This window comes from Triturus cristatus, chromosome 6 (genome assembly GCF_964204655.1).
Source record: "Triturus cristatus chromosome 6, aTriCri1.1, whole genome shotgun sequence".
NCBI lineage: Eukaryota > Metazoa > Chordata > Amphibia > Caudata > Salamandridae > Triturus > Triturus cristatus.
Genome location: NC_140589.1, coordinates 943,621,322 through 943,644,698, shown reverse-complemented (window position 1 = coordinate 943,644,698; position 23,377 = coordinate 943,621,322).

The following is a 23,377-nucleotide window of genomic DNA, read 5'->3' as shown; positions in this document are numbered from 1 at the left end:
CATTCCTCAGAGACCATAACATGGGCTCTATCTACAACAACAATCTGCGAGTTCACTTTACAGATAAAGGCAGCAGAGTGTTTCTGAGCAACCTGAAACTCAGCATCCAGTCTTATGTATAGCTGTCACATACAAAGGACACAAAGGCTCTCATCAGAGCCACCATATTTCCCAACAGTAAATACTATTCATTTTAAATCCGTTTTTAACAAAATATTTTCTGGAGTCACAACCCCTTCACAGATCCACAAAGCAAAAGAATGAATTCAATGCAAAACAACACATTTAAGATTTCTAACTATTATTTTCATTCTATACGTTACAAAGAGTTTGTGAGTAATTTTACCAGTGTCTAAGTATGTCTATAAATGGATGTATTGGTCTGAGTAGGTCTGTGATACATATATCAATTCCTGAGTGAATGTCTGAGTGGGGCAAGAGTGTCTAAGTGGGTCTCAGACTGATTGCATCAGTGACTGAGTGGTTCTGTTAGTGGATGCATGAGTCTCTGAGTCAGTTTGTGAGTGAATGTGTGAGTGTCTGAGTTGGCTTGTGACTGGGTGTGTGAATATCTAAGTGGGTCTTTAAGTGGGTGTCTGAGTGTCTTGGTGGGTTTGTGAGTGGGTGAATGACTGTCTCATTGGGTCTCTGAGTGGGTTATAAGTCTCTGAGTGAGTGTGTGAGTGGATGCATAAGTCTCTGAATGGCTCTGTGAGTGGGTCTGTGAGTTGGTGCATGAGTGTGTGAGTGGGTGTATGAGTCTCTTATTGCATGTGTGAGTGGGTGCATGAGTGTCTGTGTGGGTCTGTCAGTGCATGCATGAGTGTCTCAGTGGGTCTGTCAGTGGGTGCAACGTTAATCTCCAATGGGTCTGTGAGTGAGTGTGTGCATCTCTGAGTGGGTCTGTCAGTGGGTTCAAAAATTATCTGAATGGGTCTCTGAGTGGGTGCATGAATCTCTGAGTGGGTCTGTTAGTGGGTGGATCAGTCTCGGTGTGGGTCTGTGAGTCAGTGTGTGACTCACTGAATTGGTGTCTGGGTAGATATATGACTGTCTCTGTGGGTGAGCCAGTGGATGCTTGAATATGTCAGTAGGTCCTTTAGTCAGGGTGTAAGTATCTGAGTGGTTCTCTTACTAGCTGTGTGACTCTGTTGGGTCTCTGAGTTCATATATTACTATGTGACTCAATGTCTACATATGTTTTCTTTGGCAAGGTTCGCGACTCCGCCACCACCTTGCATGGGGGCCACTCTGACTGCCGTGACAGAGTTGAGCCTCCCCGCGACTGAAAAAAAAATAGTTTACAGCATTTTCTAACTCATAAGGGGTACTTCACAAACCGTTAAAATGCACCCATGAGGTCAGTGTTTCTCGTCCCCAACCCCTTATAATCTATTTAATATTTGTTTTAATCACCTGGGGCACAGTCCAAGTTTAAAAAATGTCAGGCACAATTCTCTAGACGAGTTGCGGCCAGCCAACGACAGTACATCTCGTGGCACAAGCGTCGTGGAGGATCCCCGTCCCTACATATAAAAACGTTTTTTTCTTAATGGTTCAAAAACTACTGAACTGATTTATACCAATTTACAAATAGGTCTCTTTCAGGACCAACAGCTACCTTTCTGCCAAATTTGGTGTAATTCCGTTCAGCAGTTTGGGCTGTAGTCATGCCTAAAATCTCTATGGGAATTAACATGGGGAAAACACGTTTTTGGACCCCCCTTTTTTCTTGGCTCTCATCTGATGGATCACCCCAAAACTTTCAAGACAGCAGCTGAAGTGAGCATTAGACTAGTTTTTAAAATTTTGCGATGATTCCTCAAACAAGGCCAAAGTTATTGGCAAATTAAAAAACGCTCTTCCTATATATATTGTAACATATTTATGCACATGTAAAATATACTTGTCCAGATAAGCTAAATTTTAAACTTTATTCAGATTCTAAGCATGCATATCTGGGTGTTTCTTCTCTTTTGTGAATCAGTGTTAATCTATAAATCGCTTTTTTCACATTACAGCTTTTCCCCACACACACCTCATTCTCACTCTTCTTATTAAATGAAACATTCCTGGAATCTTTCCACGGCAAATAATGCTTCTAATCATACGAGGTCTCCTGCAGTCACAGCGCGTTACCAGAGAGGAGAGGCACAGGATATAATTTAAACAAGATGCTGAGGGCTCCAGGTGCTGACCTTCAAAAATTGTCAAATTAATTTCATGTTTCACCCTTGATTCTCTTGTTGTGCACCTCAGCAAATACCACTTAACCTCCGCACAATTGCTTTGAACGGTGTTTGTGATTTGATGGTGAGGTCGAGGTGCCATTTAAAGAACAAACCATGAAGAATACGGAATACATTGTAAACATAAGTTTTGAATCTATGGTTTCAGCCTTATGTTGGTATTTGCCAAATCAATTTATTTGAAAAAAGCGAATGCAGTAATTTCTCTACTGTTTAGACTTATAATTGTCCTCTTCTAGCTGGAAACGGATCAACCGTAGTGTGTGTAATGCCTGTTACTATGGTCTGTGTGCAGCTGCCGATCACAGGCTAAAATCTAAGCAGGACCCACAGCCTTTTATTCTCCAAAGATGGATCAAATGGCAGCCACTGGAGTAGGTATGTACCTACTGTTGATGATAGGATTTTAAAGCTGTGAGCTTGCAGCTAAAAGTTGTCTAAAAATAAGTTATTATTCTTCTGTGGGCTAATATTGGATAAAACAGTAAAATAAGTCTTACAGTTTAAATCTGGAGAGCACATCTGTAAAGGTTGATGGATGCGCTTTACTTCATCTTTCGCTCTGTCACAGATTTGGATATTAGCCTGTTGTGCAGAAGAGGAGGCGGCGCTAATGTAGGGCCATCCTACTGAGGAACATATCAAAGATGGACAGCTGGCATTGGGGCACCAATACAAGGCACCAGCATGTTAATTCAGAGAGCACTTGACACAAGTCATCACGGTGTGCCAGAATTTCGACATAGATTTGTGCAGTCTTTTCAGACTGTCCTCGTGTCATTGGGAGTTGGGCAGATAGAAAAAGGAGAAAAGAAGAAAAAAGGAGGATGAAAGAAGAACCTGTTTCAGAGTAAAGGACGTTAAGGTCGGCCATGTGCCTTAAACCTGATAAGTGTTCTGGTGCGGATTTCCCTGGATGCAAGCACCATTGAAGAAATTCTGGATTGGATTGAGCCTTTTTGAGTTCTGTAATAAACCTATTTTTCCCCATTCAGATCTAAAACTCAGTTAATCTATGGTCCTGAGTTTACTCAGATCTCTACTCTGCTAAGTTAATGTGTATTGATGAGTAGCATAGCACTAGATAAATGATTCCTGAATTGAGCAGTCCAAGGTAAAAATTGGGTACATAAAATATTGGGGTTCAGGTGAATATTGGGGTTCGTTATCTACAATGGTGACCAGGCAACAATCAGGCATGCGTGCCTGATGGGTTCATTTGGAAAAGGTATGTTGGATGCATTAGGTCTGATCTTTTCCTATGGACGGTCGTGATAGAGGCAGTAGATTTAATTATTCTTTCAGAAAAATATATTTTGAAGCCAATAGGCTTTAAGGGTAGTTTGGTAGTAAACTGTGTCATATCCGGTAGACAAGTGCTTTCTAACATGGATTTGCACAGATTAATTCAGGATGCAAGGGTTTTTGTTATCACATCTGAACAAACCCTTTTTATTAACTCTGGCAAAAGGCAGCTTTAGCTGTCTTGTCAGGCTCATATTTTCCCAAAACTAATAACATAATTAAAAACATATGCAGGGGCTTTAAACTAACCTTCTTTTGCAAATGGTCTGTTCAAGTGTAACTTAAATTATGCTCCATCCCACCACAGCACAACATATAGGTCTATGGGTCAGCCCACTTCACACATTGGATAACTTAACTTTGAGTGATTGCATTTCACCCTTCTAGTTGCATACATCAACCTAAAATCTAGTCCTGCTAAGACTACATTTTTAACACACTTATATTTACCATTGATTGGTAGTATCTATGTATAGTAGAGTGCGATAACAAATGGCGCCTAGTTATCAGGATATTTATAGAAAACAGCAATATTGATTAACCATCATAAACAAGCTGTCCCATATTTATTTATCCTATGGAATACAAGTGCAAATTATTAGAGTAACACTAGTAAATATGCCAATTTCTAGGTTAAAGCAACACACCCTGAGCTTTAGGAGTGACATTTCAAGCATTTCCATTGGGCCATTGATAGATTCCTAATAACAACTTGAGATACTATAGCTTTGTGAAGGTTTGAAACAGATCTGACTCATGGGACTCCTAGTAATACTTGCTCAGAAGCAGCTTTATGATGCCTTGAAGACATTAGATTTGACTCAGGGGGGACACACCTTGTAAGTATTTGAAGTACTGCAGTTTTTTTTTTGTTTGTTTTAAATTCTTTTTATTAACATTTTCACTTCCAACCTTTACTGCATTACCATCTCGTGCTTCACAACGTACATTACATCTTTTTTGATTACATGTTGTGAGAAAGTGCCATCTTTCTTGCATGGTATGCCCCCACTTTTTGCTAAATTGCTGAATGTACTTCGATTGAGTGTACCCTGGGTTCCTGCCAATCAGGTGCCCTGGGCCTATGTTCCTTCCTTAAACCACACAAACTCCAAATTGGCAAACCCTAGCCACATGTCAGCCCCTAGTAAATGGTACCCTAGGTACCCAGGGCCTTGTGGCCAGGGAAGGCCTCTAAGGGCTGCAGCACTCATTGTGCCACCCTCAGAGGCCCTGTACCCTTACACACACACTGCCCTTGCAGGCTGAGTGTCTGGGTGCAGGACAAAACAAAGAGTCGACATGGCACACATCACTGTGTACCATGCCCATCACCTACACTGCCAAGGCATATGTCAGCCACCCCTCTAGGTGGGTGCATTACGCCTATGGTGTGGGCACAGGAGCAGGAGCCCTGTGCCCCTACAGTACCCGGGTCCATTCCTGGGCACTGTAAGTGCAGTGCTGTCATTTAAGAGTACATGGTGCTGAGAGCTTGTCAAACACGAGCTCCACAGCACCATATTGGCACCACTGAAGCCTGGGAAGTTTGGTATCAAACTTCTCAGCACATTGAACCCACACTGATGCCAGTGTAGGATTTAATGTACTAAGCACCCCAGAGGGCATCTTAGAGATGCCCCCTTACAGCTAACTTACAATCCACGTCTGCTCTGAGGCTGCCCAGGCTGCCACACAGCAGACACGTTGCTGGACCCCTGGGTGGGAGAGCCCCTGCTCTCCCGGGCCTGCAACAATGCACATCCTGGGTGAGGTGAGAAATCTCCTCCCCCAGGATGAGCAAAGGGAAGCTTCAAAGGCAGGCCGCCATTTGGAGTTTCCCCAGGCCACTGCAACCCCCCACTCTGGCGGGAAGCTTGGCCGGAAACCCGATACAAGGACAGGGGATGTGCCAGCCTGCCCACCCCACCCCTCAGGTGGGGGAGGCGAGGTGAAGCACATCTCCGGGCTCTCGCCATCTTGAAGATGGGAGGCCCTATCCTATCAGGATTAGGCTACTGCCCCCCTCCCACAGGAGAGAGGCAGGATAGGGGGTGTACCCACCCCAGGACAAGGACCCATTGGTCCCTGGCCTTCACCTACCTGTAACGCCCCTAAATCTAGTATTTAGGGGCACCCTGAACCTTCCTTCCTCAGATTCCAGATAGAAAACTACAAGAAGAGCAAGAAGACCAAGGACCTGCCCTGCAGCTGCTAAAAAGAGAAGAAGACACCAACTGCTTTGGCCCCAGCCCTACCGGCCTGTCGACTCTCGAACCTGCACCAGCGCGGCATCTCCCGTGGCCAGCAACCTCACCAACCCCGGAGGACCTGGCTACCTTTTGGCTCTAAGCCCCTGGGACTCCCATGAGTAGAGGCTCTACTCGAGAAACCTATTCCTAACTCCTGGCAGCAGCCCGGAACCGCGGACCCAACACACTCTGCACCAGCCAAGCCTGGCCAGTGCCGGAGTGGACAAAGACCCTGAGGACGACCCCACGGCGACTGTGACCCCGAGTCCGGCACCCAAGGACCCCCCTCGACATCCCGGACGAAGCCTACAGCCTCAGAACCGAGTGCCACCCCAACCGCGATCAACCAGAGGGTAAGATTCCCGACGTCAAAAGGCACCCCTGCACCCGGCGCCCTGCGGCCCCCTGTGCCCAATCCCGGGGTACCCACCTAACCTACAACTACCCAACTTACCCCTCGAAGTGGTGGTGGCACCGGAAACATCCTCGTCCCCGAGCCTGCAGCCTTTTTCCAAACCGGAACATTCCCATTGATTTCCATTGAGCGCCCGAAGGCTCAAAAGCACCCTGCACCCAGCCGCCCGAGTGGCCCTGGCAGTGCACTCTCTACACTAACTTACTTCCCCACTTGCCCTTAGTAAGTGACCAGGAGCCCAGCTCCCACAGCCGCGTGGCTTGCCAGACAGCAGCCACCAACCAAGGCCCCCCTATCCCTCATAGGATAACATTGGGCCTAACTCACTCTGCACCCGGCCGTCCTGAAACCGCTGAGGGTGAACCAACTGTACCTACCTGACACTGGGGGACCCCTGAGTCTATGCCCGGAATTTCAACTCCGCCAGTCGAGTACTTACCCTTAAACCGCTAACTTCATTTTCCTCATAGGGTAACATTGACTGGCTTTTTCTTCAAAAATCTTCTGTGTGAACTTTTCAAAACTGCAAAAATTCACCAAAAATCAGCCAAGTGACAAAAACGAATTTACTCACCTGCTCCTAGGTGAGCTCCCAGTGCTGGATCTTGGTGCCCAGCCCTGACCCTGAAAAGTGTTCACAACTATACTTACCTCTAACTCATTTTTCTCCCATAGGAAACCATTGTCTGCTTTTCTGCGAAATTTCTTCCAAGTGTCTATTTTTGCAAATTTGAAATATTCTTTTAAAATCGTACCATTTCTGCAAACGAAATTACTTACCTGCTTTTGATAAGGACCCCAGTCCTGGGTCTAGGCACCCAGTCCTGGATTACTAAAGTAACAATAAAGTACTCTACCTGCAATGTGACTTTCTTGCCATAGAGATCCATTGAATGTTTTCTTTGAAATATTTTCTAAGTGCTAACTTTTGAAATAGCTAAATATTATTTAAAAATCATTACAGTTATTAAGTCGGCTTTCATCACTTGATTCTGAATACTGACCCAAGGCTGGTTCTAGGAGCCAGACCTGGAATTCCAAAAGTAATCTGAAAAGTAATTTATTACAAATAATCTGAATTTACCATTGAGCTCAATGCATTGTTATGTTTAGGAAATAGGATTGTTTATTGCAACCAACTGTGACTGTTACACAAATTTATTGCTTAAGACAAAAGTATTTATATTCAACCTCTCATTCTGAGAAAGTATATTTTTACCCCCTTTGTGGTTCTAAAAATAAAACAAGCATATATTTTATATATATAAACCATTGGCCTAGAGTTCAGTTATTGAGTGTGTGAAACCATTTGCTGACTGAGTGTGTACAATAAATGCTTTACACTGTCCTCTGGTACTGCCTTACTGCTCGACCAAGCTACCACTTTTGAGAGTAAGGTCATACCTAACTTTGACCTCTATCAGCCTCTGGGGGACTGTGGACTCTGTACACCCTGTACCTATTAGGGAACAGTATATACAGAGCCACTTTCTCACATTGGTGGATCAGCGGTGGGATACAAACTTGCATTTGTTGGACTACTTGGTTACCATCTGATCACACGACAGAACTCTTAAAAATTGCCTTTAGAATTCTGATTGGTTTTTCCAAAATTACTAAAAGTCTTGCTAGGGCCTTGCTTAAGTCCCATTAGAATTTTAGAAAAATAAAAGTCACTATAGTCAGGGTGGAGGGTTAGAACTGTCAGGTTAGAATGTCTCAAACAAACCCAGCTATTAGTGATAATAATAACATGGACCTGGTGGAGGAGCTCGACCTCACACCTTACTTACACTTGTCTTTCAAGGAATTGAGGTCCTTATGTAAACTCAAAAATTTACAAATGGGTCAGCATCCAACCAAACAAGGGCTCCAGGAGCTCCTGGCTGAGTATGCTAAAGACCACCCATCTGAACATGGTGATGGCCAGTCAGATGAGGAAAGGGAAACAGGGGAGGTGGACAGCAACCTCCCCATACTATTCCCTAGGGAGGAGATGGCACCCATACCCTCCAACTCAAGACATAGCATCTGGGCACCTAGAGACCACACAGGTGGCTCTGGTCCCAGAGACGACACTGGGGGACCCCCCAGTGAAGAGGACAGCCTTGTGAGGCTGGCCAGAAGAATAGATCTAGAGTCCAGACTCCTGGCCCTAGAAAAGGAAAGGAGAGAGATGGGTTTAGCACCCATCAATGGTGGCAGCAATAATAAAAACAAGGATAGGGAGGAAACTTCTGACCCTAAAATCCCCAAAGGGATTGTCCCTAAATTTGAGGAAGGTGATGATATCACCAAATGGTTCACAGCCTTTGAGAGGGCTTGTGATATCAGGAAAGTAAAGAAACCTCTCTGGGGGGCACTCCTGTGGGAACTGTTCTCTGGTAACTGCAGGGACAGGCTTCTGACTCTCTCTGGGCCAGAAGCAGGATCCTATGACCTCATGAAGAAAGCTCTGATTGAGGGATTTGGATTCACCACTGAGGAGTATAGAATTAGATTCAGGGGGGCTCACAAAACCCAGACCCAGTCCTGGATTGATTTTGTAGATTTCTCAGTGAAGACACTGGATGGTTGGTTAGCTGGACATGGTGTGCAGGATTTTACTGGATTGTACAATTTATTCATGAAGGAACATATTTTGAGTAACTGCACAAATGAAAAGTTGCATCAGCATTTGGTAGACCTAGGTCTAATTTCTCCCCAAGAATTGGGAAAGAAGGCGGACTACTGGGTCAAGACTAGGGTGACCAAGACAACCACTGGGGGTGACCAAAAGAAGGTGGTCACAAAACCTCCCCAGGGGAAAGGTGGTGAGAATCCCCAAGATAAAAAGTCTGAGTCTTCCAAAGGGCCCCAAAAACCTGTTCAGGTGGGTGAGACCCAAACTACTCCCTATGTGCCCCAACCATATAGGGGGAAGAACTTTGATCCCTTAAAGGCCTGGTGTAATACCTGTAAGAAGCAGGGACACCTAACTGTATCTTGCCCCCAAAACAAAGCCCCTAAGGCACCCAGTACAGCCACTCCTGGGGCAGCAAGTATACAAATGGGATCAGAGGTGTACCCCGAGCAAATCTGGGAACACACTGAAGCAAGTTTAGTCTCCTTGGGAGAAGTGGAGTTTGCCACTGTGGCTGTGTGGCCCCCCAACTTAAAGAAATACTTACAGTACCCCTGGGTAAATGGAACTAGGGTAGAAGCTCTGAGGGATACAGGTGCCAGTGTCACTATGGTGAAAGACACACTGATTTCCCCTGAGCAATACTTGATTGGGAAGTCTTACCCAGTCACCAACGCTGACAGTGTCACCACTAGTCATCCCATGGCCATGGTAACATTAGGCTGGGGGGGGGGGGGTTACTGGCCTGAAACAGGTAGTGGTCTCTCCAAAGTTGCCAGCTGCATGTCTGCTTGGAAATGATCTGGAAACCTCAGCCTGGGCTGAGGTTGAGTTAAAGGCCCATGCAGCCATGCTGGGCATCCCTGAATTGGTGTGTGTGCAAACCAGAGCACAGAGCAAGAGGAAGGGTGAAAAAGTAGGTTTGGAGCCTGGAATAATGGCCCAACCAACCAAGAGGAAGGGCAAGAAGACTGGGGGACCAGCTTCTGTACAGCCAAACACTCAGAACCCCTCTCCCCCTGGAGAGGATGTGGATACCCCTGAGGGAACTGAGTCCATGGAGCTTGACCCTTACCAGGTTGAACTCTTGGGCCCAGGGGGACCCTCTAGGGAAGAGCTGTGCCAGGGTCAGCGAGACTGTCCCACTCTTGAAAGCCTGAGACAACAAGCTGCTTCAGAAGCCAGGGGAGATGTCAGTGGTACCCACAGAGCTTATTGGGAAGAGGGATTACTGTATGCTGAGGCAAGAGACCCCACTCCTGGAGCCACCAGGAGGGTGGTAGTGCCACAGAAGTACAGGGAGTTCCTCCTAACTTTGGCTCATGACATCCCCCTAGCTGGACATCTGGGGCAATCCAAAACTTGGGAAAGGTTAGTGAGTCACTTTTACTGGCCCCAGATGCACCAAAAGGTAAAGGAGTTTGTCAGCTCCTGTGTTACCTGTCGGGCCAGTGGCAAGACAGGTGGCCACCCAAAGGCCCCCCTCATTCCACTACCAGTGGTGGGGGTCCCTTTTGAAAGGGTATGTGTGGACATTGTGGGTCCACTTGAACCTCCCACAGCCTCAGGGAACAAATTCATTCTAGTAGTAGTGGATCATGCTACTAGGTACCCTGAAGCAATTCCACTTAGGACTACTACAGCTCCTGCAGTAGCCAAGGCCCTCCTGGGTGTCTTCACCAGGGTGGGTTTTCCTAAGGAGGTGGTTTCAGACAGAGGTTCCAACTTCATGTCTGCTTACCTAACACACATGTGGAAAGAGTGTGGAGTGCAGTACAAGTTTACTACACCCTACCACCCACAAACCAATGGCCTTGTTGAGAGGTTCAACAAGACATTGAAAGGTATGATCATGGGACTCCCTGAGAAACTCAAAAGGAGGTGGGATGTCCTGTTACCATGCTTGCTTTTCGCTTACAGGGAAGTGCCACAGAAGGGAGTAGGTTTCTCACCCTTTGAACTTCTGTTTGGTCATCCTGTAAGGGGACCACTGTGTCTTGTAAAGGAGGGCTGGGAGAGGCCTCTTCAAGAACCCAAACAGGACATAGTGGACTATGTGCTTGGCCTAAGGTCCAGAATGGCTGAGTATATGGAAAAAGCATCCAAGAACCTTGAGGCCAGCCAGGAGCTCCAGAAGCACTGGTATGACCAAAAAGCTGCACTGGTTGAATTTCAACCAGGGCAACAGGTGTGGGTTTTGGAGCCAGTGGCACCAAGGGCTCTCCAAGACAAATGGAGTGGCCCTTACCCTATCCTAGAGAGAAAGAGTGAGGTCACCTATCTAGTTGACCTGGGCACTAGCAGGACACCCAAAAGGGTCATCCATGTGAACCGCCTTAAACTCTACAATGATAGGGCTGACATCACCATGCTGATGGTGACTGATGAAGAACAGGAAACAGAGAGTGAGCCACTCCCTGACCTCCTATCCTACAGCCCAAAAGATGGGTCAGTAGATGTGTGATTTTTTCAGACACCCTCTCTGCCCAACAGCAGACTGACTGCAAGCAAGTCTTGCAACAATATGCTAGCCTCTTTTCCCTGACCCCTGGTCTGACAAGCTGGTGTACCCATGATGCGGACACTGGTGACAGTGCACCTGTCAAGAACAAAATCTATCGACAGTCAGATCAAGTCAAGGAAAGCATCAAAGCTGAGGTCAGCAAGATGCTGGAGTTAGGGGTCATTGAGCCTTCAGAGAGCCCCTGGGCTAGCCCAGTGGTTCTGGTCCCCAAACCTCATCAACAGGGTGAAAAGAGAGAGATGAGGTTCTGTGTGGACTATAGAGGGCTCAACTCTGTCACCAAGACAGATGCTCACCCTATCCCAAGAGCAGATGAACTGATAGACAAATTGGGGGCTGCCAAATTTCTCAGTACCTTTGACTTAACTGCAGGGTACTGGCAGATTGGCATGGCCCCAGGAGCAAAAGAAAAGACAGCATTCTCCACCCCTGATGGGCATTACCAGTTTACTGTGATGCCCTTTGGGTTAAAGAATGCCCCTGCCACCTTCCAGAGGTTGGTGAACCATGTCCTGGCTGGGTTGGAGTCCTTTAGTGCAGCTTATCCTGATGATATTGCTGTCTTTAGCTCCACCTGGCAGGATCACCTGACCCACCTTGGGAAGGTTTTAGAGGCTCTGCAGAGTGCAGGTCTCACTATCAAGGCGTCCAAATGCCAGATAGGGCAGGGCACTGTGGTGTACTTGGGCCACCTTGTAGGTGGAGGCCAGGTACAGCCCTTACAACCCAAAATCCAGGCCATCATGGACTGGATAGCTCCAACAACCCAGACCCAAGTCAGGGCATTCCTTGGCTTGACTGGGTACTACAGGAGGTTTGTGAAGGGGTATGGGTCCATTGTGACCCCCCTCACAGAACTCACCTCCAAGAAAATGCCCAAGAAAGTTAACTGGACAGTTAGTTGTCAAAAGGCTTTTGACACCCTAAAAGAAGCAATGTGCTCAGCACCAATTCTTAAAAGCTCCAGATTATGCCAAGCAGTTCATAGTGCAGACTGATGCCTATGAGCTAGGGATAGGAGCGGTCCTATCCCAGACCAATGATGAAGGCCAAGACCAACCTGTTGCTTTTATAAGCAGAAGACTACTCCCTAGAGAGCAGCGTTGGAGTGCCATTGAGAGGGAGGCCTTTGCTGTGGTTTGGTCCCTGAAGAAGCTGAGGCCATACTTGTTTGGCACTCACTTCCTAGTTCAAACTGACCACAGACCTCTCAGATGGCTAATGCAGATGAAAGGGGAAAATCCAAAACTACTGAGGTGGTCCATCTCCCTACAGGGAATGGACTTTGAAGTGGAACACAGGCCAGGGACTGCCCATGCCAATGCAGATGGACTTTCCAGGTTCTTCCACTTAGACAATGAAGACTCCATAGGACAAGGTTAGTCTCATCACCTTTCGTTTGGGGGGGGGGGGGGGTTGTGTGAGAAAGTGCCATCTTTCTTGCATGGTATGCCCCCACTTTTTGCTAAATTGCTGAATGTACTTCGATTGAGTGTACCCTGGGTTCCTGCCAATCAGGTGCCCAGGGCCTATGTTCCTTCCTTAAACCACACAAACTCCAAATTGGCAAACCCTAGCCACATGTCAGCCCCTAGTAAATGGTACCCTAGGTACCCAGGGCCTTGTGGCCAGGGAAGGCCTCTAAGGGCTGCAGCACTCATTGTGCCACCCTCAGAGGCCCTGTACCCTTACACACACACTGCCCTTGCAGGCTGAGTGTCTGGGTGCAGGACAAAACAAAGAGTCGACATGGCACACATCACTGTGTACCATGCCCATCACCTACACTGCCAAGGCATATGTCAGCCACCCCTCTAGCTGGGTGCATTACGCCTATGGTGTGGGCACAGGAGCAGGAGCCCTGTGCCCCTACAGTACCCGGGTCCATTCCTGGGCACTGTAAGTGCAGTGCTGTCATTTAAGAGTACATGGTGCTGAGAGCTTGTCAAACACGAGCTCCACAGCACCATATTGGCACCACTGAAGCCTGGGAAGTTTGGTATCAAACTTCTCAGCACATTGAACCCACACTGATGCCAGTGTAGGATTTAATGTACTAAGCACCCCAGAGGGCATCTTAGAGATGCCCCCTTACAGCTAACTTACAATCCACGTCTGCTCTGAGGCTGCCCAGGCTGCCACACAGCAGACACGTTGCTGGACCCCTGGGTGGGAGAGCCCCTGCTCTCCCGGGCCTGCAACAATGCACATCCTGGGTGAGGTGAGAAATCTCCTCCCCCAGGATGAGCAAAGGGAAGCTTCAAAGGCAGGCCGCCATTTGGAGTTTCCCCAGGCCACTGCAACCCCCCACTCTGGCGGGAAGCTTGGCCGGAAACCCCATACAAGGACAGGGGATGTGCCAGCCTGCCCACCCCACCCCTCAGGTGGGGGAGGCGAGGTGAAGCACATCTCCGGGCTCTCGCCATCTTGAAGATGGGAGGCCCTACCCTATCAGGATTAGGCTACTGCCCCCCTCCCACAGGAGAGAGGCAGGATAGGGGGTGTACCCACCCCAGGACAAGGACCCATTGGTCCCTGGCCTTCACCTACCTGTAACGCCCCTAAATCTAGTATTTAGGGGCACCCTGAACCTTCCTTCCTCAGATTTCAGATAGAAAACTACAAGAAGAGCAAGAAGACCAAGGACCTGCCCTGCAGCTGCTAAAAAGAGAAGAAGACACCAACTGCTTTGGCCCCAGCCCTACCGGCCTGTCGACTCTCGAACCTGCACCAGCGCGGCATCTCCCGTGGCCAGCAACCTCACCAACCCCGGAGGACCTGGCTACCTTTTGGCTCTAAGCCCCTGGGACTCCCATGAGTAGAGGCTCTACTCGAGAAACCTATTCCTAACTCCTGGCAGCAGCCTGGAACCGCGGACCCAACACACTCTGCACCAGCCAAGCCTGGCCAGTGCCGGAGTGGACAAAGACCCTGAGGACGACCCCACTGCGACTGTGACCCCGAGTCCGGCACCCAAGGACCCCCCTCGACATCCCGGACGAAGCCTGCAGCCTCAGAACCGAGTGCCACCCCAACCGCGATCAACCAGAGGGTAAGATTCCCGACGTCAAAAGGCACCCCTGCACCCGGCGCCCTGCGGCCCCCTGTGCCCAATCCCGGGGTACCCACCTAACCTACAACTACCCAACTTACCCCTCGAAGTGGTGGTGGCACCGGAAACATCCTCGTCCCCGAGCCTGCAGCCTTTTTCCAAACCGGAACATTCCCATTGATTTCCATTGAGCGCCCGAAGGCTCAAAAGCACCCTGCACCCAGCCACCCGAGTGGCCCTGGCAGTGCACTCTCTACACTAACTTACTTACCCACTTGCCCTGAGTAAGTGACCAGGAGCCCAGCTCCCACAGCCGCGTGGCTTGCCAGACAGCAGCCACCAACCAAGGCCCCCCTATCCCTCATAGGATAACATTGGGCCTAACTCACTCTGCACCCGGCCGTCCTGAAACCGCTGAGGGTGAACCAACTGTACCTACCTGACACTGGGGGACCCCTGAGTCTATGCCCGGAATTTCAACTCCGCCAGTCGAGTACTTACCCTTAAACCGCTAACTTCATTTTCCTCATAGGGTAACATTGACTGGCTTTTTCTTCAAAAATCTTCTAAGTGTGAACTTTTCAAAACTGCAAAAATTCACCAAAAATCAGCCAAGTGACAAAAACGAATTTACTCACCTGCTCCTAGGTGAGCTCCCAGTGCTGGATCTTGGTGCCCAGCCCTGACCCTGAAAAGTGTTCACAACTATACTTACCTCTAACTCATTTTTCTCCCATAGGAAACCATTGTCTGCTTTTCTGTGAAATTTCTTCTGTGTCTATTTTTGCAAATTTGAAATATTCTTTTAAAATCGTACCATTTCTGCAAACGAAATTACTTACCTGCTTTTGATAAGGACCCCAGTCCTGGGTCTAGGCACCCAGTCCTGGATTACTAAAGTAACGATAAAGTACTCTACCTGCAATGTGAATTTCTTGCCATAGAGATCCATTGAATGTTTTCTTTGAAATATTTTCTAAGTGCTAACTTTTGAAATAGCTAAATATTATTTAAAAATCATTACAGTTATTAAGTCGACTTTCATCACTTGATTCTGAATACTGACCCAAGGCTGGTTCTAGGAGCCAGACCTGGAATTCCAAAAGTAATCTGAAAAGTAATTTATTACAAATAATCTGAATTTACCATTGAGCTCAATGCATTGTTATGTTTAGGAAATAGGATTGTTTATTGCAACCAACTGTGACTGTTACACAAATTTATTGCTTAAGACAAAAGTATTTATATTCAACCTCTCATTCTGAGAAAGTATATTTTTACCCCCTTTGTGGTTCTAAAAATAAAACAAGCATATATTTTATATATATAAACCATTGGCCTAGAGTTCAGTTATTGAGTGTGTGAAACCATTTGCTGACTGAGTGTGTACAATAAATGCTTTACACTGTCCTCTGGTACTGCCTTACTGCTCGACCAAGCTACCACTTTTGAGAGTAAGGTCATACCTAACTTTGACCTCTATCAGCCTCTGGGGGACTGTGGACTCTGTACACCCTGTACCTATTAGGGAACAGTATATACAGAGCCACTTTCTCACACATGTGTATTCTACATTAAGGACCACTTTCAGGGTTTTCATTACATTGACACCTGTCTCTTTCAGCACATCCCCACATCCCTCCCCCGAGCTCTCTACACGCCCCTCTATTAGTCGGAATTGTCTGATTGTGAGTCGTCCTGTGGAGGATCGCAGATGTTGCCCCGATATAGATTCCATTTCCCCCATATCTTATTCCATTTTTTGGGGCAGCCTCTGTGTACGTATACTGCTTTTTCGGTTACCATCAGTTCATCCATACCACTGCACCATTTTCGGAGTGTCGGGGCTTGCCGGGCTCCCCACTGCTGCGCTATATCCCTTTTTGCTAAGGCCATCCCTAGTGCTACCCATGTTTGTACTGTCTGAGTAATGTCAGCTGCTTCCCAGACATTCAGAATGCAGCCCCGCGGTTCAGGGACCAGGGTTACTCCTGTCACACGCGCCATTGTGCGCATTGTTGCTTTCCAATAGTTCTGGATGGCGACACATTCCCATAGTATGTGCCAGAACGTGCCCTGTTCCCCGCACTGTCTAACGCAAAGCGGCGTATCGGTTCTGTGTAATTTGTGTAGTAGCGTCCTTGTGTAGTAGGTGCGATGCAGTATCTTTAGTTGTATCAGTTTAAATCGGGCCGAAATCGCCACCTCCCTGGGGGACGCTAACGCTTCCTGCCAATACGCCTCATCCAGCTCCCCCACGTCAGTCTCCCATCTAGCTTTTAGAGTTTGCGTAGGGTCTGGCTGGTTATTTATGATTTTTTTGTAAGTGAGTGATATGGCTTTCTTCGCCATATGGTCAGTAAGGAGCCTGTCTTCGAGTGGTGAGGATTCAGGCAATTTTGTGCCTTGGGGTATGAGTGCTGTCAATGCATGCCTTATCTGTAAGTATCTGAACTTCTCCGAGTCCGCCAATCCATAGCTCTCCTGCAGCTGCGTGAATGGAATGGTCTCCCCCTTTTTCCACAGGTCCCCCACCCTCGAAATACCGATCAGGTCCCATTGTCGGAAACCCTTCGTGTTCTTGAGCCTCCCTAGTGTGTTGGTATCCCAGAGCGGTGTCGCCTGCGTGATGACTCCTTCCCAGCCCAAAGCCCTCTGGACTTCATGCCAGATCCTGACTGTATGGGCTGTTGGTCCTATGAGATGTTTGTGTTGATTGGTGTTGTATAGTATCCCCATAAGATTATCCGCCCCCAGCAAATGTCTATCCATGCGATAGGCCGGGTCCGCCTGGTCCGCGTGAAGCCATTGGTTAATTACTGACAGGTGTGCGGCCCAGTAATAGACCCTAATGTTGGGGAGCGCTATTCCTCCGGCATACCAACCCTTCACTAGTTTGTGCATCGCGATGCGCGTCGCCTTGCCATCCCAAAGCAGCTTGTTAAGCTCATTATTTATCTCTCTGAAGTACGATGGGAGTATCGGAAATGGTGTGTTTTGCAGGGCGTACAGGAACCTCGGGATTGCCATCATTTTAAAGAGGGCCGCCCTGCCCAAGAGGGTAAGCGGCAGTGCACGCCAGCCCTGCACATCTCTGCGGAACCGCTCCAGAGGTTTCTTAAGATTTTCAGCTATGAAGTGGGACTCATGCGCCGTGACATATATGCCCAAATATTTAAACCCATCCGATACTATCTTGGCCGCACAGTTTCGCGGGAGTCGAGGCTAGTCCCCTGCGAGTACGTAGATGTGCGATTTCGTCCAGTTTATCGTGTATCCGGACACCCGGCCGAACGCCGCGCAGATATCCATAAGGCAATTGAGCGAACGGGTCGGCGAGGCCAGATAGAGGAGCATGTCGTCTGCGTAGAGCGATACTCTGTCCTCCCAACCCGGCGCCCACTTGAGCCCTCGGATCACTTGATCTTGGCGTATCCACGCCGCCAGGGGTTCCAGCACAAGTGCGAAGAGCAGCGGTGACAGCGGACATCCCTGCCGCGTCCCCCTGGCCAGGGGGAAGGTGCCTGAGATTCTCGCATTGGCCACCACTTGTGCCATAAGTTTCGCATACAGTAGCTCCACCCATTTTATGAAGTTTGGCCCAAACCCCAAATGGTGAAGTACCGCGAATAAAAATGGCCATTCCACCATATCGAACGCCATTTGTGCGTCCAAGGACAGGATTATAGTATCTTCTTGAATTAGTGATTTGCGTGCCATGACACTATGCACTCGCCGCAGGTTCAGCGCCGTATTCCGGTGCGGCATGAACCCTGACTGATCCGGGTGAACCACCGCCCTCAAGTAAGGCTGTAGCCGCATGGCCAGCACCTTAGCTAGGATCTTTGCTTCGGCGTTGATGAGGGATATGGGCCTGTAGGACATGCAACTGTTTTTTGGTTTACCCGGTTTGTGTATTGCTACTATCGTAGCCAGGCGCTGGTCCCCGGGAAGTTCCCCCTTCTTTAAGCTATCGTTATACATGTTCAATAAGTGGGGCGTGAGGACTGTAGCCAAGTGTCTGAAGAGTTCCACCGGGATACCATTAGGCCCTAAGGCTTTACCTGTGTGGAGTGCGAGTATCGCCATGGTCGTTTCTGCCTGCGTAATATCTGCCTCAAGCGCGTGTACTGCTGTTGGAGCCAGCTTTGGCATTCGGATGTCGCGGAGGAAGGCTCTGTTATCGTCTATTGTGGCCGTGGCTGTCGGCGTGTATATACGTTCATAATGTGCCGCCAGTTCCTCCACTATGGCCTGGGGGTCTGTGATTACCTCACCATTTGTCGTGGCCAGCTCTGCTATCCACCTATTAGCCTTGTCTTTTTTGTCTAACCAGGCCAGCAGTTTGCCCGCCTTGTCCCCTTGCTCGTACACTGTGTGCTTTGTACTCTGAAGTCTAGATTTTGCCTCCTCCCATACAAATGTCCTATACTCTTGTTGCGCCAGCTGCAGGCCATGCGTGGTGGCAACCGTCACGTCAGCGGCATGCTCCGTCTCCGCCCTTTGCAGATTCTCTTCTAACTGATGGAGTTGTTGGCGTTGGCGCTGCTTGTGGCCACGGATGATATGGCCTGGCCCCGCAGGACCGCTTTATAGGCTTCCCAGAGCACCGCTGGTGACTCCACCGTGTGTTCATTCTCATTGAAATAACGCTTTGTGGTGGTGACCAATTTTTTCTTGACCTCTTTGACTGTTAGATAATATGGGTAAATCGGGAAGAGCCTACGCCTGTCTGGGATGCCTGATGAGCAGGTGAGCAGTATCGGGGAGTGGTCTGATATTCCCCTGGGCAAGTGCACCACCTCAGCTAGCTGGTCCAGCCCCAGCATCTGGTTAAAAATTTGGTCTATCCGCGACTCGCCGTTATGCACTCCTGAGTGGAAGGTGTACTGCCTATCATGTGGGAATTTCGCCCTCCAGGGTTTGGAACTGGAGCTGCTGGGCCCTCTAGGGGGACGCCTATCCACGGTCGCGTCAATTACAGCGTTAAAATCCCCTCCTATAATCGTCGCTCCTTGCGGAAGCGAAAGCAGGAATGCTCCGAGGTCTGGGAGCGATGTAGTATGCAAAGCCGGCGGGATATACACCGAAACAAAATTGTATAGTCTCCCTTCCCACTGGCCCGCCAGTGCCGCGAATCTGCCCTGCGCGTCGGCCCATGTCTGTTGCACTATCAGTGGACATCGCTTGTTAACCATTATTCCCACACCCCTAGAGCCGGAGGTGAACTCCGAATGGACTCCCATGGTATATCCCCATCTATCGAGGGCTTTACACGTGGAACCTACCAAGTGCGATTCTTGTAATAGAGCCACCGCCGGCCCTTTCCGTTTAATGTATTGGAGTACCAGCCCCCGCTTTATCTTGTCCCCCAACCCGTTGACATTCCACGACAGAACCGCAAGGCGTTTGCCGTGACTATTATGGGTGGTGACGTGCTGGGTGTCGGCCTTCCCTAAGGACTGTTTCCCGTCTGGTCCCATAGGCTATAGTGTCGTGTGTGCGCGCTGTGCAATGAACGTAGTGAGTAGTGTCTGTGTTGACATGTACCTTGCTCTTGGTATGCAGATGAACTTTGTGAAACAAAAACCCCCTGAAAACAACCCATCCCCCCACCCCCCTCCCTGCTTCCCTGCCCGGCGGATTCCAAACTACCCACCACCCCAACTGAGCAGAGTGCATTACACCCCTAACTTTATACTTGTGTGCCAGGGGGGAGACGCCAGTTGCCCCCAGTCTCATTCTCCCCCTCAGAAGTTCAGATATGTCCACGGCTGTAAAGACCTCGCCGTCGGTGCGGGCCCCTGGTTACAGCCTTCATCAAAATGGCACCAACCGCAGCCCTCGAAAGTCCCCTGTACAGCGCCAGGGAGAGTCCCTGCAGTTTTTATTTTTAAATGGCCAACTTTAACTGCTGACTCAAAAGGGACATCTAGTAACAAATCGTCCAACTCCAGCTTTTTAAAACCTTGGGGGCATATTATCAAGACAGGCGATAATATTATCGCCGCTTTAGCGGCAGAAAACTGCCGCTAAAATGGCAATAATGGGCTTGATAATGTGCTCTATGGAATTCCAATTGAAGCTCAGGTTAGATGTCCTTCACATCTAACATGGGCTTCAATTGGAATTCCATAGAGCCCATTATCAAGCCCATTATCGCCGTTTTAGTGGCGGTTTTCTGCCGCTAAAGCAGTGATAATTTTATCGCCTGGCTTGATAATATGCCCCTTGATGTTTATAGCAAGAAACAACATAGAAAATGGACCAGGACAGCCTAGCTTTATTTTGAGCACATGCAATTTACTGGCACAAATATATATCTCCACATAAAAAATAGCAACTCAAAAAAGGTTTGATAAGATTAAGGCTGAATGAACCTAAACATGCTAACTGCGAGTACCTATGTATAGGAGGCGAAGTGTTGCATCCACTGCCAAAACGGTGCACTATAGGAGCACTGCTTCTGTGGTTTTTATAATTGTGTAGCACATTGTGAGACAATATTGAAACAAACGCTTGAGTACTTTTCACCACATTTGATGTATTACAATTTTATAGAAACCAGTTAAGTTTGACAAAAATGTGGCTGTCCACGGCTCACACAATGAGACATAGTTGGGGGGCAGGGGACGGCAGCTTAGTGCTGCATTCGCAGGACAGCAAGCCCACCTAACTTCCCCCAGTTCAGGGTGGAGCGAGAGTGGAGACTGCAGCGAACTGTGGGTCACACCAAACGTTCCCTCTACTCCTTCTAGTTGGCTCTATTCCAGGGTAGGGGCCAGGGGACTTAACCCCTAGCTAAATTCTTGGTTGTTCCTCTTTTGCAGGTCACAACAAAATTGTTTTGGAATTTGAAATCAACTAAGAAAACACACCCAGAATATGAGGCTCTGTGACAATACCTCTGCAATCTTTTAGCTGGTCCCCAGGGAATGCAATGGCTCCCGTGTATTCCCTTAGGACAAGTCAGGGCCAGACTGGCCGTAGCGTGCACCAGGCGTATTCATGGAGGGCTGAAAGGTTTGGACCGGTAGGTGCCATTTTTGTTACTGGGGGCCGATTGCTGCAAAATCGCGGCCCCCCTAACAAAAGCGCAGCAGCAGTGTTTTCCACCTGCACCCCCCACCACCACCAGGGGGACAGTCCGAGGTAATAGCTAGGGCTGGTTTGCCAACCCAATCCGGCCCTGAGGGCAGTTGCAATCCTGGGCACTTTGGGGCTGGCTGTGATTACTTCTTCACCTTTGGTGGGCTCTACTTTCCCCTGAAATATGATCTCAGGATGCAGGATAAACCCAGTTGAAGCTGTCTTAAGTATTATATCAGTTATTCCTTGCCCTGGTGCTGGCAGACAGCTTAGGTTGTATCATCCAGGCTGCTTTTGGATTGCCTGTAAGTCAACCCATTACTTTCTTTATGAAACCTACAACATCATTTTTTTCTAACAAAAAACATGTGTTGCTTCCTTATATTTTGTTTGGTCTGCATATAATTGACATGCTCAGGAATTGTGCTAATGAGTTTAGGGTGGTTGCTTTACTATGGGATATCAGTGTTATCTTAACTCTAGTTCAGTAACACAGTAAGACTGTGATAATAGGTACCCCAAACTTCAGCGCCATTTTGTTGGTGGAACTGATTACAACCAGTTAAAAGTGGCGCAATAAAAAGAGGAAACCAGAACTCAGAAAAACGAAGGGCCGGAATACTTACGCGTAAGTTTACCATTGCTTGCTATTCACAAATGTGTTTTATTAGTAGAATATCTATGACTGTGGAGTCTCCGCTCACAAAAAGACATGACAGAGTTATATTTTTTTGAGGGGAGACTCTGCAGCCGTAAATATACTCCTGGTAAAATACCTTTGTGAATAGCAAGCAGTCGCAAACTTACAGAAAATTGCACTTTTACTTTATTGAATTGATAATGATTTCTGAATTGTCAAGTGAGCACTCCAGTTCTTAAAAAAAGACATAGTTTTAAAAGTGAAAGTTGGGTTAAAAAAGTTTGAAGTGGAGAAAAGTATTTCCAAAAGTAAAATATAGACATTTCATCAAATGGTGGTTTCATATCTGTACCTTTTTCGTGGGTCACTGCCACGTTCATTAGTAAACCCATACAAGGCACCTGCCTGGCACTGACTTTTTGAAACATCTTTTTCAGTGATTTCCACAGCACGATGTTATTGATTTATATGCCGGACACTTGTTTTTGCCTCCAGTCATGCTCGGAAATTCCACTTCTATTGTGTTTGCCTTCATCTTACGGATCGATACAGGCCTTTGACTGCCTGTCAATCTCTCCCAGGAGGAAAGGTTACCATTGTGAATCTCTCATCGAGACGACCAAATGCCGAAGGGCCGAGGAGTTTGCTCAGAGTGAAAGCACTTCAAAGAATATTCCCCTGTTTTCTTTTCCCTTCTGTCTCACAAAATGTGCGATGTCTGCAGGTAATGTTTTCAAGCATTCATTGCCATGCTGAGGGTTCAAAGAAAAGTTATGGAGGTCGAAGCCTCTAACTGTATGTCTGGTGTCTAGTCAGGAATTTGGGATTACCTCAAACAAATCTCAAAAAGCTGTACAGTGCTTTAAAGTTCTTTTGAAGGATCTGTATATTTTGATTAATTGATTCATTAATTGATTGGGCCCTGGAATTTTAATCTCCTCTGGAAGCTTTGAATATCCCACAGACAAAGCAATCAGACATACGGAAGGTTGGAAGGTGTCATTAGAATTAACAGGGAATGTCATACTGCCAAATCCTGAAGTGGCTGTCTGAGCCTTTGGGTAAACAGAAGATACCGTGTCGACTACATAGATAAATGTTGGATGTATGTTGGAAAAACATTTTGTTTTTAATTCTGGATTAGAAAAGGAGACTGTCTAGTGCTCTAGTGGCCCAAGAAGTGAAATTAATGAGTTTAAGGTTGAACATGTGAATTTTTTAGGCAGTG